Raw genomic sequence first — 10,107 nt, 5'->3', positions numbered from 1 at the left:
GCCATGATGTGTACGCACAAGCCCTGTTTCTCACCTAAAATCCTGTTTTTAAATGTTTGTCCTTCTCGACAAGCTTGTAAACTTCTATAACACTTGTTTAAGATTCCCTAGCTAGTATTTAGGCTTTGAAACAAGGGAAAGCATAGTAATTGAATTTAAATGGTATTTTCTGTTATAATTAGAGATGGTTTCTTAGGCTTGGGAAGTTCTGTGGATGGATTAACGAAAGTGAATTGATGGAGTGTTGCATTGATAATGAATTGAGACAAATGAATGTTTGAAGTTGTTGGACATGATAAGAATGACAGTGAACACTGATACTAAATATATTCAACTGATATACTATGTTTGCTAAGTCGCTATGCACCTAGCAAGGACAGTGGTTAATCCCACTTGTCGAGGTTGCAGCATTGGCGTATGGACGATGGTTAATCCCGCTTACGTTAAGATGTGAGGTCTGAGGCAGAGTATCCCGTTCGCATCCTTTTAGGTCACAAGAATGTGCCAGGCACTATATCCTCGGATAGTGTGCCGAGCACTATATCCTTGGGGTGCCAATTATATTCGTGACTAAAAGGCAACGTCTGAAGGGGATGTGTTGGGTTGGCAGTTGAACCGACAAGTGATATCATGGCCAATACGACAGACTTTCATCATATGCATTCTTATGTATTTGTTTGCTTTGTTTGCTTACATTATGCCAACTTGTATAACATGTTAAATTGCCATTTGAACTACCTGATGTATATGTATATTACTTGTATTTTACTTGCTTGTACTATTTGTGTTTTCTGCTAGGATTAAGGAAGCTCAGTAGGCGGTGGCAATAGGAACGCATGGAGGATAGGTTAGCAAAGGCTATGGGACAGCTTGATCTGTTAGTTTAGAAATTCCCTAAGATTAGATAACCCTTTATGGATTTTTATTTAAAAAGTTTCTAAGTTTGAATCTCATGCATATGGGAAGTTCTAGGATTACCTTTGGCTTCCCAGAATCTTATATCTTATCTATTGGGTATTGTTACTGTATGTTGTTATTTTTCAGATGCAGGTCGCAACCCACCTCGGTGAGTTTGCAGATGGTGACAGAGTAGAGGATGGCTTGCTTTTGTCTTTTGTTTATTTTGCTGTAGATTTTCTCTTACTTTTGATTACTATACTTGTTGTCTTAGAGGCTTAAACTTTGAGAGACAGGATATATCCATCCTGACTTTCAAAATTGTATTGTATCTATTTTAACTAGTCGGCCTAAACTCCACGGGCTATGACTAGGTTTCTATTGGACATGTTGTACATATCTTTTATAGATAATCTCTTCTTCTTACCTTTGTGCTTTAGTTATCGTGCGTGAATGTTTTATGCTTTTATATCTTTATTTTCTATGTCTTTGAGCTTTTATTCCTTTATCGGGCTTTTAGTTTTAATATTCCTTGATTATATACTATTGTATGAGCTTTATAATTGTCGTGGCGCTTTGTCGCCCTTTGCTTTACAACTAGAGGTAAAGTTAAAGGTGATAAGGGGTTACACTTAGTGGTATCAGAGTGGTTCATCTTTGTGAACCTCAGGAATGAAATGATTGTGTTTCATTGGATACTCTAGGTTGTTTTTCTTCTGTTTTATTTAAGATATTTGCTTGATGTGCATAGCATGCTTGTTTGTGAGTGCCTTTTTGGGATAATTGAAGCACCTAGGGTATTGAGACTGATCACCTTGGTATCGATTGTTTGATGTGGACAGGACCCCAAATGGCAACTCATGGACAAGGTCAATCACATACTCAGAGAGATATTGAGGATAACTGATGAGCAGATACTTTATACCCTTTTTGGCATTGCTTTTAGGTAGTTTTTATTACGATTTAATTACTTTTTATTATATTTTTATTACTTTTTATTCAAAAATCACATTTCTGGACTTTACTATGAGTTTGTGTGTTTTTCTATAATTTCAGGTATTTTATGGCTGAAATTGAGGGACTTGAGCAAAAATCTGATTCAGAGGCTGAAAAAGGACTGGAGATGCTGCTGGATTCTGACCCTCCTGCGCTCGAAGTGGATTTTCTGGAGCTACAGAAGCCCAATTGGCACACTCTCAATTGTGTTGGAAAGTAGACATCCTGGGCTTTCCAGCAATATATAATAGTCCATACTTTTCTCGAGATTTGATGGCCCAAACTGGCGCTTAAATCCAGCCTAAAACTTTCTGGTGTAAAATGCCAAAACTGGCACCAGAATTGGAGTTAAACACCCAAACTGGCACCCAAGCTGGTGTTTAACTCCAAGAACAGCCTATGCACGAAAAAACTTCAATATTCAGCCCAAGCACACACCAAGTGGGCCCTAGAAGTGGATTTCTGTACTATCTGCACTTAGTTACTCATTTTATGTAAACCCTAGTTACTAGTTTAGTATAAAAACTACTTTTAGAGATTTATTTTATATCTTTTGATCACTTTTGATCTTTTGATCATCTTATGTTACATTAAGAGGCTGGACATTTGGCCATTCCTAGACTATGTTCACTTATGTATTTTCTACGGTGGAGTTTCTACACTCCATAGATTAAGGTGTAGAGCTCTGCTGTTCTTCATGAATTAATGCAATTACTACTATTTTCTATTCAATCACGCTTGATTCTATTTCTAAGATACTCACTCGTACTTCAATCTGGAGAATGATATGATCTGTGACACTCATCATTATTCTCAATTCTATGAACTCGTGCCTGACAACCACTTCCATTCTATCTGAGCTCAACGTAGTCATTGGGCGACAGTTTAAGTGCATATCTCTTCGGTATCTAATACACAGACTGAGTCCGTGAGATTAGTATCTTCGTGGTATAGGCTGGAATCATTGGCAGCATTCCTGGGATCCGGAAAGTCTAAACCTTGTCTGTGGTATTCTGAGTAGGATTTGGGAAGGGATGACTGTGACGAGCTTCAAACTTGTGAATGTTTGGCGCAGTGACAGTGTGCAAAAGGACAAGGGTCCTATTCTGACACTAGCGGAAACTGACAGATGATTAGCCGTGCGGTAGCTGTACATGGTATTTTTCATCCGAGACGAACAATCCGATAGTTGATTAGCCGTGCAAATATCGTACCTGGTATTTTTCATCCGAGAGGATCATACAGCTTGCCATGGAAGGGAGCATGCATGATTGGAAGAAGACAATAGGAAAGCAGAGGTTCAGAAGTAACAAAGCATCTCCAGATGCTTATCTGAAATTCTCACCAATGAATTACAGAAGTAACTTTATTTTATTTTATGCTTTATTTATATTTAAATTATCAAAACCTCATAACCAATTGAATCTACTTGACTCAGATTTACAAAGATGACCATAACTTGCTTCAAGCCGACAATCTCCATGGGATTGACCTTTACTCACGTAAGGTATTACTTGGACGACCCAGTGCACTTGCTGGTTAGTTGTGCGGAGTTGTGAAAAGTGTGAATCACAATTTCCCACACCAAGTTTTTGGTGCCGTTGTCGGGGATTGTTCGAGTTTGGACAACTGACGGTTCATCTTGTTGCTTAGATTAGGTAATTTTATTTTATTTTTAAGATTTTTATTTTTTATTTTCGAAAAAAAATACAAAAAAATTTTAGTTTTCGAAAAAATTCAAAAAAATTTAAAAAAAATTGTTCTTCAGAATTTTTAAGAATGAATTCTAGAGCTTCTTGAGATATGTTGAAGCCTGGCTAGCTGTTAAGTCATGTCTAATCTTTTGGACCGAGGTTTCTACTTTTTATTGTAGAAAGGACATGTCTGTATTTGTATGCTGAAGCTTGGCTGGCCATTTAGCCATGTCTAATTCTTTTGGACCGAAGCTTTAGACTAACATTGCATGAATCCTGGAATTCTTATTAAAAATTTTGTATCTCTTTATTTTCTTTTTCCAAAATAATTTTCGGAAAATACAAAAAAAAAATCAATAAAACCATAAAAACCAAAAATTTTGTGTTTCTTGTTTGAGTCTAGTGTCAAATTTTAAGTTTGGTGTCAATTGCATGTTTTAATTTTTCTTTAATTTTCGAAAATATATGCATTGTGTTCTTCGTTGATCTTCAAGTTGTTCTTGATGATTTTCCTTGTTTGATCTTTAAATTTTCTTGTTTTGTGTCTTTTCTTGTTTTTCATATGCATTTTTGAATTATTAGTGTCTAAAGTTTAAAAATTTTTAAGTTTGGTGTCTTGCATGTCTTTCTTTTCTTAAAAATTTTCAAAAATATGTTCTTGATGTTCAACATGATCTTCAAAGTGTTCTTGGTGTTCATCTTGACATTCAAAGTGTTTTTGCATGCATTTTTTGTTTTAATCTTAAATTTTTATGTCTTGTGTCATTTTGTTGTTTTTTTCTCTCCTCATTAAAAATTCAAAAATAAAAAAATATCTTTCTCTTATTTACTCATAAATTTCGAAATTTTGTGTTGATTTAGTCAAAATTTTAAATTTTAGTTGTTTCTTGTTAGTCAAGTCAAAATTTCAAATTAAAAATTCTATCTTTTCAAATCTTTTTTAAAATCAAATCTTTTTCATTTTTCTTTCATGTTTTTCGAAAATTCTCCAAATTTAATTTTCAAAATCTTTTCCTTATTTTTATTTCATATTTTTGAAATTATTGCTAAAAATTAATGTTTAAATCCAAAAATTTCAAGTTGTTACTTGCCTATTAAGAAAGGTTCAATCTTTAAATTCTAGAATCATATCTTTTAGTTTCTTGTTAGTCAAGTAATCAACTTTAATTTCAAAAATCAAATCTTTTTAATTTTCTTTTCAATCTTTTTCAAAATGATTATCAATCATATCTTTTTCAAAATTTAATTTCAAAATCCTTCTCTAACTTCCTATCTCTTCAAAATTGATTTTCAAATCTTTCTCAATTAACCACTTGATTTGTTTGTTTTAATTTTAAAAAGTTTACTATTTCTTATCTTTTTCAAAACCACCTAACCACTTTTCTCCCTCACTAATTTTCGAAAACCAACTAACAACTTTTTCAAAAATCTTTTTAATTAATTAATTTATTTAGTTTTCAAATTAATTTTATCTCTCTTCTTAAATTTCGAATTCTAACCAATAATTAAAATAAAAATAAAAGTATTTTTCTTTTCTTTAAATTAATATTCAAATTTCCTCTCTCTCTCATCTCTTTCTATTTATTTTATTTATTTACTAACACTTCTCTTCTTCTTATAATTCAAACCCTCTCCCTCTCTCTGTGTTCGAATTCTTCTCATTCTATATCTACCTCATTCTTCTATTCTTCTACTCACATAAAGGAATCTCTATACTGTGACATAGAGGATTCCTCTTCTTCTCTATTCTCTTCTTTTTCATATGAGCAGGAACAAGGATAACAACATTCTTGTTGAAGCTGACCCTACCTGAAAGGACTCTAAAGAGGAAGCTAAGAGAAGCTAAAGCACAACACTCTGGAGAGGACCTAACAGAAATTTTCGAAAAAGAAGAAGTTATGGCAGCCAAAAATAACAAAAATGGTGGAGATGCAAGGAAGATGCTTGGTGACTTTATTGCACCAACTTCTGACTTCTATGAAGAAGCATCTCAATTCCTGCAATTAGAGCAAACAACTTTGAGCTTAAGCCTCAATTAGTTTCTCTAATGCAACAGTATTGCAAGTTTCATGGACTTCCATTGGAAGATCCTCATCAGTTCTTAGCTGAATTCTTGCAAATCTATGACACTGTTAAGACCAATGGGGTTAATCCTGAGGTCTACAGACTTATGGTTTTCTCCTTTGTTGTAAGAGACAGAACTAGAACATGGTTGGATTCACAATCTAAGGAAAGCCTGAACTCTTGGGAAAAGCTGGTCAGTGCTTTCCTGGCCAAATTTTTTCCACCTCAAAAGATGAGCAAGCTTAGAGTGGAAATTCAAACCTTCAGACAGAAGGAAGGTGAGTCCCTCTATGAAGCTTGGGAAAGATATAAGCAATTGATCAAAAGGTGTCCTACTGACATGCTTCCAGAATGGAGCATCATATGTATATTCTATGATGGTCTGTCAGAGTTGTCAAAAATGTCATTGGACCATTCTGCAGGAGAATCTCTTCATCTAAAAACCCCTGCAGAAGCTCAGGAACTCATTAAAATGGTTGCAAATAACCAGTTCATGTACACCTCTGAGAGGAATCCTGTGAACAATGGGACGCCTCAGAGGAAGGGAGTTCTTGAAATTGATACTCTGAATGCCGTATTGGCTCAGAACAAAATATTGACTTAGCAAGTCAATATGATTTCTCAGAGTCTGAATGGATTGCAAGCTGCATCCAATAGTACTAAAGAAGCATCTTCTGAAGAAGAAACTTATGATCCTGAGAACCCTACAATGGCAGAGGTGAATTACATGGGAGAACCCTATGGAAACTTCTATAATCTTTCATGGAGAAATCATCCAAATTTCTCATGGAAGGACCACAGAAGCCTCAACAAGGCTTCAATAATAATGGTGGAAGAAATAGGTTTAGCAATAGCAAGCCCTTTCCATCATCTTCTCAGCAACAGACAGAGAATTCTGAACAGAGCCATTCTAGCCTGGCAACCATAGTCTCTGATCTATCCAAGACCATACTAAATTTCATGAATGAAACAAGGTCTTCGATTAGAAATTTAGAGGCACAGGTGGGTTAGCTGAGTAAGAAGATTAATGAAACTCCTCCCAGTACTCTCCCAAGCAATACAAAAGAAAATCCCAAGAGAGAGTGCAAGGCCATAACCATGACTAACATGGCCAAACCTGGAGAGAGTGAGGAGGACGTGAGTCCCAGTGAGAAAAGCCTCATGGGACGTCCTCTGGACAGAAAGCAGTTTCCCTTTGAGGAACCAAAGGAATCTGAGGCTCATACAGAGACCATCGAGATTCCATTGAACTTTCTTCTGCCATTCATGAGCTCTGATGAATATTCTTCCTCTGAAGAGGATGAAGACATCACTGAAGAGCAAGTTGCTAAGTATCTTGGAGCAATCATGAAGCTGAATGCCAAATTATTTGATACTGAGACTTGGGAGGATGAACCCCCCCTTGTTCACCAATAAATGAATGCATTAATGAGGCAGACATTACCTCAGAAGAAATCGGATCCCGGAAAATTCTTCATACCTTGTACCATAGGTACCATTACCTTTGAGAAGGCTCTATGTGACCTGGGGTCAGGGATAAACCTCATGCCACTCTCTGTAATGGAGAAACTGAGAATCTTTGAGGTACAAGCTGCAAAAATCTCACTAGAGATGACAGACAAATCAATGAAACAGGCTTATAGATTAGTAGAGGACGTGCTAGTGAAGGTTGAAGGCCTTTACATCCCTGCTGATTTCATAATCCTAGACGTTGGGAAGGATGAGGATGAATCCATCATCCTTGTTAGACCCTTCATAGCCACAGCAAAAGCTGTGATTGATATTGATAGAGGAGAGTTGGTCCTTCAGTTGAATGAGGACTACCTTGTATTCAAGACTCAAGGTTCTCCTTCTGTAACCATGGAGAGGAAGCATGAAAAGCTTCTCTCCATACAGAGTCAAACAAAACCCCCACATTCAAACTCTAAGTTTGGTGTTGGGAGGCCACAACCAAACTCTAAGTTTGGTGTTGAGAGACCTCAACCCTACTTTGATTATCTGTGAGGCTCCATGAGAGCTCACTGTCAAGCTATTGACATTAAAGAAGCGCTTATTGGGAGGAAACCCAATGTTATTTAATTATATCTATTTATTTTCCATTGTTATTTTATGTTTTCTTTAGGTTGATGATCATGTGAAGTCACAAAAACAACTGAAAAATCAAAAACAGAATGAAAAACAGCATTAAAAATAGCTCACCCTGGAGGAAGAGCTTACTGGCGTTTAAACAACAGTAAGAAGCATCAGACTGGCATTTAACGCTAGAAAGAAGCATCAAGCTTGCGTTAAACGCCAGAAACAAGCTACAGTCTGGCGTTTAACGCTAAAACAGAGCACCAAGTTGGCGTTAAATGCCAAGAAAGGGAGAAAAGCTGACGTTTAACGCCAGAAACAAGCAGCAGTCTGGCGTTAAACGCCAGGATTGCACTCTAAGGGCATTTTTGCATGCCTCAATGGAGCAGAGATGATAAGTCCTTGACCCCTCAGGATCTGTGGGCCCCACAGGATCCCCATATACCCCACCTCTCTCTCTCTCTCTTTTCCACCTTTTCATAACACTCTTCCCCAAATACCCTTCACCAATTACCTCCATATCTCTTTCCCAAATACCCTTCACTAATCACCTCATTCACTCTACCCAAAACCCCCCAACCCTATATAAACCCCTCACCACTCCTTCATTTTTCACACATTACAACCACTACTTCTACCCCTTGGCCAAACCACATATCTCCCTTCATCTCTTCCATTTTCTTCTTCTTCTAATACTTTCCTTCTTCTTTTGCTCGACGACGAGCAAACCTTTTAAGTTTGGTGTGGTAAAAGCATTGCTTTTTGTTTTTCCATAACCATTAATGGTACCTAAGGCCAGAGAAACTTCAAGAAAGAGGAAAGGGAAGGCAAAAGTTTCCACCTCCGAGTCATGGGAGATGGAGAGATTCATCTCACAAGCCCATCACTAAGAAAAGGATGGAGCAAACAAGAGAGCCCATTCATGGACCTCAACAAGAGCATGAGGAAATTTCTCATCATGAAATCCCTGAGATGCCTCAAGGGATGCACTTTCCTCCACAAAACTATTGGGAGCAAATTAACACCTCCCTAGGGGAATTAAGTTCCAACATGGGACAACTAAGGGTGGAGCACCAAGTAAACTCCATCATTCTCCATGAGATTAGAGAAGATCAAAGAGCTATGAGGGAGGAGCAACAAAGGCAAGGAAGAGACATTGAGGAGCTAAAGCACTCCATAAGATCTTCAAGAGGAAGAACTAGCCACCATCACTAAGGTGGACCCGTTCTTTAATTTCCTTGTTCTTCATTTTTCTGTTTTTCGTTCTCTATGCTTTATGTTTATCTATGTTTATGTTTTCATTATATGATCATTAGTGTCTAGTGTCTATGCCTTAAAGCTATGAATGTCCTATGAATCCATTACCTTTCTTAATTGAAAAGTGCTTTAATTACAAAAGAACAAGAAGTACATAAATTTCGAAGGAGATTCAGAAGGAGCATTTCTATACGCTTATCTGAAATTCTCACCAATGAATTACAGAAGTATCTCTATCTTATTTTATATTTTAATTATATTTTAATTATCAAAACTTCATAACCATTTGAATCTACCTGACTGAGATTTACAAGGATGACCATAGCTTACTTCAAGCCAACAATCTCTGTGGGATCGACCCTTACTCACGTAAGGTTTATTACTTGGACGACCCAGTGCACTTGCTGGTTAGTTGTGCGGAGTTGTGAAAAAGAGTTGAGATTATGATCGTGCGTACCAAATTATTGGCGCCGTTTCAGAGATCACAATTTTGTGTACCAGGCTATCATCCCTATCATCAAAGGCAAAACCGTGAGGCTTTGTGCGCCAAAGCAGATAATATCGTGCTAGCGGGTGGTCTGGGCTGTTACAGATGGTATCAGAGCCGGAGCCTGGATCGATGTGCCAATGAGGGCGCTGGGCTTCCCTAGGGGGTGGATTGTAAGGTCCCACATCGGTTGGGGAGGGGAACGAAGCATGCTGATGACATGTCACCATGTCATATTTTTCTATGCTTTTTCATACAAGAAATTGATGATTTATGCTTAAATATTGCATTCTTTGGTGCTTAAATGGTATATTTCTTTGATCTTTTGATTTGATAAACTTTGTAGGAAATAAGAAGAAAAAGAAGCAAAAAGAGCACAAAATAAGCTAAAAAGAAGAAAAGAGAAATTTTGGGCACACTTTGAAGTTGGAGCACACTTTGGAGGCTTAGGCCACGCTTTTAAAAGCATGGCCCATGACCAAATCAAGGAAGAGAAGTGTGGCCCAAAGGAAGAAAAGTGTGGCTCAAAACAAGGAGCAAGAACACAAAGCTCTTGCCAAGAGCTTAAAAGCTCTTGCCAAGAGCTTTATCAAGAACACATGAAGAAGGAACCAAGAGCCAAGCTCTTGGCAAAGAGCT

The 10,107-nt window shown here is 37.1% G+C and overlaps 1 non-coding gene across 1 annotated transcript; it reads right to left on the bottom strand.

The window, feature by feature from the left end:
- Window positions 1-5,889: 5,889 nt before the first annotated feature.
- On the bottom strand, window positions 5,890-5,997 carry LOC148565317 (small nucleolar RNA R71). The gene has a single exon (XR_015884286.1). It is a non-coding gene; the product is annotated as a small nucleolar RNA R71 (small nucleolar RNA).
- Window positions 5,998-10,107: the final 4,110 nt, after the last annotated feature.

This window comes from Arachis ipaensis, chromosome B5 (genome assembly GCF_059453495.1).
Source record: "Arachis ipaensis isolate K30076 ecotype BB chromosome B5, ASM5945349v1, whole genome shotgun sequence".
In the NCBI taxonomy this organism is placed as follows: domain Eukaryota; kingdom Viridiplantae; phylum Streptophyta; class Magnoliopsida; order Fabales; family Fabaceae; genus Arachis; species Arachis ipaensis.
The sequence above is the reverse complement of the archived record's forward strand: the minus strand, read 5'-3'. Positions and strand labels throughout refer to the sequence as shown.